Below are 6859 nucleotides of genomic sequence, written 5' to 3' on the forward strand. Positions count from 1 at the left end.
TTGAAGCACACTAGAATTTTTTTTTTTCATGGGCTGGGTACAGAGTCTCACTTTGTCTCCCAGCCTGGAGTACAGTGGTGCGATCTCGACTCACTGCAACCTCTGCCTTCCGGGTTCAAGCAGTTCTCCTTGTCTCAAATTCCTGAGTAGCTGGGATTACAGGTACCTGCCATCATCCCCAGCTAATTTTTGTATTTTTTAAGTACAGTCAGAGTTTCGCCATATTGGCCAGGCTGGTCTCCAACTCCTGACCTCAGGTGCTCTGCCCACCTTGGCCTCTCAAAGTGCTGGGATTACAGGTGTAAGCCACTGGGCCCAGAGAATTTGACTCTAATTATAGATCTGTAGATAGTGCAGGGTAACAGTAGGGTCTAAGAGAACCTCCAATAAATTAACTCCCCCAAAGTAGGAAGTTTCAGCATCTTTAATTAAAGGAGAAATAGTTTTATATATGAAAGCTTCAGCTGCCAAGAAGGCGGAGAGTTTGGGATCAAGGAGTCTCTGAGTTCTTCAAATTCTCCCTGATACAGCATTTTAACTTTAAAGATCTTACTCTTTTGGAATCAGCACTTTAACATATGCTCTTCTAAGAACCCAAGTAGGGAGGTGAATTTGACTGATTTGCAAACCAGCAATCAACAAGAACAAATATTGGTTTATAGCTATCTCTATCCTGGGGCTATAAAAGTTTCTTTTAACAAATTCACAGCTTAGGTTTCAGTTCATGTTTTAAAATGAGAATTTAGAGATTTTCATTTGTTAATCTCTTCAAACGAAGCAGCTAGCCTTAGCACCAGCTCTTGAATTCCTCATTTCCTTCATACTATTTTGTGACAACAGCAATTCTGTCTCCCATGGTCTTGTCTTTAATATTCAACTCAATCCTAATGCTCACAGGCATTAATTTTATTAGCTATTTTACTGCTCCAGGCTGTGGGTTTCCAGAGTCTCATCTTTGAATATTAATTGGTCTTTATTATCTTCAAACATAATGAGTCTGCATACCCAGATTCTCCTGATGTCCCTGAAAGTCTGTTTTTTGTCTCCTGATTTCCCTGAAAGTCTGTTGTTTGTAACTGAATCCCCATTACCAGTTTCTGTACAAGTCAGGATTCCTAGTTGCAAGCATTAGTAACCAAATCTAGGTAGATTAAATAGAATGGAATTTATTGAAAGAATAACAGTATCTATATACAAAACTCAATGGGAAAGTTAAAAATCAGGCTCAGGAATCAGACAGGAGTCAAAGGAGGATGGCAACAGATGAATCAGCCAAGGACCACTGTAGGAATAGTCTGAATAGAATTCTTCCAGAACCTGGTGAAGAACTGTTAGAGTAAGAGCCTAAATAGAAACTAAGGACAATTCCACCACCATTCTCTTCTCAATTACTGACATCACTGTCTCAGCAAATAGCTTGATGGTGTCTGCATCTTTGCATCACTCTGGATTCATTGACAGAATCCCACTGGACAAACTTCAGTTGTGCTGATGTCCTTGCTGTCTAGAATAGGAAAGATCTGCCTTTTTTCAGTTTCTGTATCAGGAAAAGTGTTGAGATGCCAAAGTACCAAAGCACACAAACACCAGACATACAAATGCATCCAGGACACCATGCCTGGGTTTGTTTCTGGACTCACTATCTGTTTCATTGGTTTGTTTGTTTATCTTGCTGCCATTATGCTACTGTTTTAATTTCAGCTATCTTAATCTCTTTTAAAAAATCTGGCAGTTCAAATTCTCTTTCTTCTTAAATGGTTGTCTTTTTTTCTTGACTCTTCTCAGTTTAATTTTTCTCAATGAATTTCAGAACTCTTTTGTAAAGTTTCCAAAAAATATTCCATTGGTATTTCCATTGGAATTTTATTATATTTCTGAATATATTCGGGGAATAATTAAAAAAATTTTTAATGCCAAGTCTTCTTATCCAAGAACATAGTATATCTCTATTTAAGCCTTGGCAATTTTATAGTTGTCTTCACATAAATTTGACATGCTTCTTAAGTTTATGCTTTTGTTACTCTGGTAATGAGAATTTTTTCCATTTTATTTTCCTTTAAAAGAATTTAAACCCCCCCTTTTGGACCACAGAAAATCTTACATCTTAAAACCTAACTATGCAAATAGCTCTATGATTCTAATTTCTCTTTTAAACAATATAAATTATTGAACTACATTCTTCCTAGGTTTATTCAGCTTTTCTTACCAAATTAAATCTCATACTTTGTAATGTAAATTAAATCTCTGAAAGTTAAAGAACGTTTTCCAGCTGACTAAAACAGGAAAAAACTCAGTCAATGGAATGGAATAAATTGGAAGATGAAGGTCACTGCACTAGTACGACAGTGTCCCCTAGTGGACACAAGGAAGCATAGACATGTTTATACCAAAAATGATCCCACTCTCTTCCACAGGCAATTAGAATCTGGGAGGTGCCTTTGTGGTCAACCAGATCAACACCTCTGGCTTCCAAAAAGGAAACTGAAAAACAAAATGAAGAAATGACTGGCCCAAGTTCACTCTGTCAACCCAAAGCTAAAATCCAAGATTCCTAACTCTCTCATTTTTCTACCTTTTTGCTACCCTTTATTTCTTTGTTCTTCCTTTTCTTTTCAAAATATATTGTGCACTTATTATAAAGCAAGATTCTAGGAATACAGATATAAAGATTTAGTCTTTGCCTTCAAATACAGTTTTACTTTAAACCTAATTTTTTTAGCCATTTTCAGGGAATGAAAATGTGTTGGGGAATGACCAAGCAACTATTCAGGGAAAGGTTCTCAATCATCCACAAATTAACTCACAATATGATTAATTAATTATTGAGATTTAACTGGAAAGTTCAATCACAAATGTGAAAATTGCACTTGATCAGATTCTGACCATTTCATGAGGAGGGAAGACATACATTCAAATGGCCTGCATTAATCTTTATCTTCTTTCTCCTTTGCAGATTCAAAACTGAACTATCTTGCAAAAAATACAAGATATTGAAAGTTTTCATGAGCGCCTACCACCTAATCCCAAACACTATCGTTCATATGTGCCTCATTGAGCAAATTTTTATTGAGGATCATATGCCAGGTATGTGCTAAGCACTGGGCTTACTGTGGCAGAGAACAGATACGGCCCTTAGGTATCTGCTCTCACAAAGCTTAGAGTCTCCTATTTGTGTATGTGTAATTCTCTAAAGCTCAGGAAAGCTGTTTTTCGCATTTTTCTTTGGCATCATATTGTTAGGCTATAGAAATCAGAGAGTATGCAAACATTTTCTAAAATTACTCTGCCCCACAAAAGGGAAACAAAAATAACAATTTGGGGCCAAACAGAACTGGATTTGAATTCCAAGCCTGCCCTTTACAAGCTATGAAACAAGCTAATTGTCTGAGCCCCTATTGCTTTCATGAAATGGAAATAATATGTATCCTGTGTAAGGGATCATATCCTTATTAATACCTAAATAGAGACATTACTTTTGGGGTCAAAAATATGAATTACATGGTCTATCTCCTAAAATGCACAAAAATTATCAAAAGAGAAGCATTATTAATATTGTTCACTTAGTTTCATAAAGAATGTCACTTTCCAGAATTAATATAGACAGATATTCTTTGCCATTGACTTTTTCTTTTTTTAAAATAAGGTGAAATGCTCTAACAATGAATGCTATTACAACAGTTTCTGTAAGGCTATTAGTTTCTTTTTCCATGGATAGTTTCCAAGTCCTTGCTCCATAGAAACTAAACCCTATTATTTCCATTTGGATTACTAAATCTAGTATAACCATTATTTATCTGTGTAAGGGATCTGTTAGTAACCTGTGTGTAAACTTATCACTCCATCTATTTAATGATTTGACAAAGACAAGGATCCTGTTTTATTTCACTCTGTTCTCCCCGCCCACTGATACCTTACACAGAGTTAGAGCACACTAAATGTGTGCTGAGTAAAAAAACTATCTTACTATGTGCTGTTTGACATGTAAGCCGAGAGAGAAAGTTTGGCATATGTTGTAGGTAAACTTACTTTGTTTTACCTGAAAGTAGCAAGTATCAAACAGATCCAACCCCTGTTACAATCCTGCTAGGACAAAAGTAGATAAATTTCCTAGTCTCTACTCAAACCAAAACAAAACTTCAAAAATATTGAGACACAAAGAGAAGGAATAGGACAGGGTCAGGGAAGACTGGTGTTTGTGCATGGTGTGCATGCAGCAGGCCAACATTCTTTCCCTGTTGTAACAGCTCGGAAAGGAAGCACCACACACCACCAGGTCTGTGAAAAGCCCAGGGTTTCAAGGTCAAACAAGTTAGGAAAGCTTGCCCAGCATTTTCCTCTCTCACAAGTTCACAGTGCGCACTGGTACATGAAAGGCTATAAAGCAAACTGTTTAACATTGTTTTACCTTGCAATCCCCAAACTCGTTTGACCAACGTTTCACCTATAAACATGCCGCAGATCTGGTTGATTCTGTGGAAGGTACAGACTTCAGGAAACTGCTCCCCTGTGTTGAAAGGACTTCTTTCTCTTGTTAATTCACAGACAAAAAGCTGCCATTTCATTTCCAAATCCTACAGGACTTGGAATGTGAGCATTTCCAGCAATGTTTTAACTGTAGAAAAGTGAGACCACTTCCTGACATTTTAGAGGTCCCAGAAAGTTTAGGTATGTAAGAAGGGGTCAGTTCGAATCCAGGAAATGGCTTCCCACCAATGCCTGGAATGTCCTCATAAAAACCAAGAAACAGATATCTGAGTCCTGTTTTGGATCTTGGAGGGACAGAGAGACTGAAGAGAAAAACATAAAATTGTAGTCCCAAATCTCACTCATGTTTCTTCCAGTTTTCTACAAATAAATATAGAGTATCCATTTTCCCTGAACTCCATGTTGGGACTTTATTTTTGTGTGTTTCTATTCTCTCCGCTAGGTGGCAGCACAGATGAAAAAATGCCAGAAAAACAGCAGGCCAGCCTCAGCAGCAGCAAACTGCCATCAACAGCCCTCCCCCAACTCACCCTTCTTTTTTTTTTTTTTTTTTTTAAGAAAAGAATCTAAGATACCATGGCTGACACTTTTTCCCAAATAGATTCAATCAGTTACACGGGAAAACAAAGAATAACTGACTGGCACACTGATACTGGTGAATGAGGGAACTAACTCTTTAACAGTGTCTCTCACATGTTACTTGTGTTTCTGTATCTAAAAGATAATGCAGGCATTGTTCCTAAGTCATGCAGAGGGTCGTGTAAGCATGGTCATTTGTATCACTACACCGCACATCTGATAGGGCTGAACTCCAAGCCACCTGGTTTGCTGTAAGTATTGGATTCATTTAAGATCTATAACAATGCTATTTACTGACCCTCTTGTTAACCGATGCTGTGACGCTGCTGTAAAGTGATTCCTATGTCGCCAGATGCTGCGCTGAAGCTTAGGAAGTTAGCATGAAGGTAAACACTTCATTAGAAGTATGCAATTTATGGGTGAATTAATAATGCAAGAGAAAAGGAGTAGAACAGACATAGAGAGAAGACCTTTGTACTTTACATCAAACCCTATCAAAAGAGATTTAAAAAAAAAAAAAAACCTTACTCTTCAGGTGTTCACTGAATCTCATCATTAAACAATAAAATGGGGTCTACCAGCAAGCTGTTCTTGACAAAATCTGCTGACAGGGAAAACATAAGAAAGCTAGACCCTACGATGTATGACATTTCAAGGGCTCAAGAGTGTTCTAAAGAAAACTAAATTGTTAATGTGTAATGAACTGGACAGAAGCTGAAAGGTGACCTGTGTCTTTTAAACAGCAACAACAAAAGATCACCATGGGGCCGGGCGTGGTGGCTCACCCCTTTAATCTCAGCACTTTGGGAGGCCAAGGCGGGCAGATCACTTGAGGTCAGGAGTTCAAGACCAGCCTAGCCAACATGGTGAAACCCCATCTCTACTAAAAATACAAAAAGTTAGCCAGACATGGTGGTATGCTCCTGTAATTCTAGCTACACAGGAGGCTGAGGCACAAGAATCACTTGAACCCAGGAGGCGGAGCCAAGATAATGCCACTGCACTACAGAAAGAAAAAAGAAAGAAAGAAAAAAAGAAAAATATCACCATGGGAATAAAAATATATAGTACATAAATAAACCAACCCAAGGCCAAAACAAAAAACTAAATGAACCTTTCCTATTTAGGAAAACGTCAATTTTTGATGTGTTAGAGAATTTTTAAATTCTATCTCTATCCTTTTTTTTTTTTTTTAATGAAAGCAGTCTTTCCACAAGATTACTCTAAACACCACATCTTTCCTTGAATGAGTACCTTTGATAATTAGTGTGGGTTGAAATTAATTAATGTTATAATGAGTCAGGCCATCTGCCTTCACCAGCGCAGCTCCTAGTGCTCTAAGGATACCAAATGCTTTTTCCTGGGCCCAAAGTTTGGAGACAAAATCAAGCCCTAAAATGAACAGGCAGAGAGGCATTGAGATAACATGGCATATGAGGGAGAGAAGGAGCCGGGACAGGCCTGCATTCATCTCAAAGGCTACACCAGTCCAGTGCTGCAGGCCAGCAACCCTCAGCTCTGAACCTATCCCTGGAATCAATACTCAGCTCATTCCTTCCAGAGACTCAGGAGCCTTGGAGCTATGAGACACCCAGGACAAAGCTGAAGGATAAGAGGCCTAAATGTTCTTCCACTCCCACTAATTCTGCATCTGTGCAGCCCACTAAACCCACCATCCCCCAAACCTTCAGTATCCTTAGTGTGTGTCCAAGAGGGAGGCCTTTTCAATGGGCTACCCTCTTTTGAACTCTCATCCTCATTCTAGGCTCAGTTTCCCATTCCACCCTGTGAAATT

The sequence above is a fragment of the Sapajus apella genome, unplaced genomic scaffold (genome assembly GCF_009761245.1).
Source record: "Sapajus apella isolate SASKATOON/1434 unplaced genomic scaffold, GSC_monkey_1.0 scaffold28, whole genome shotgun sequence".
Lineage (NCBI taxonomy): Eukaryota > Metazoa > Chordata > Mammalia > Primates > Cebidae > Sapajus > Sapajus apella.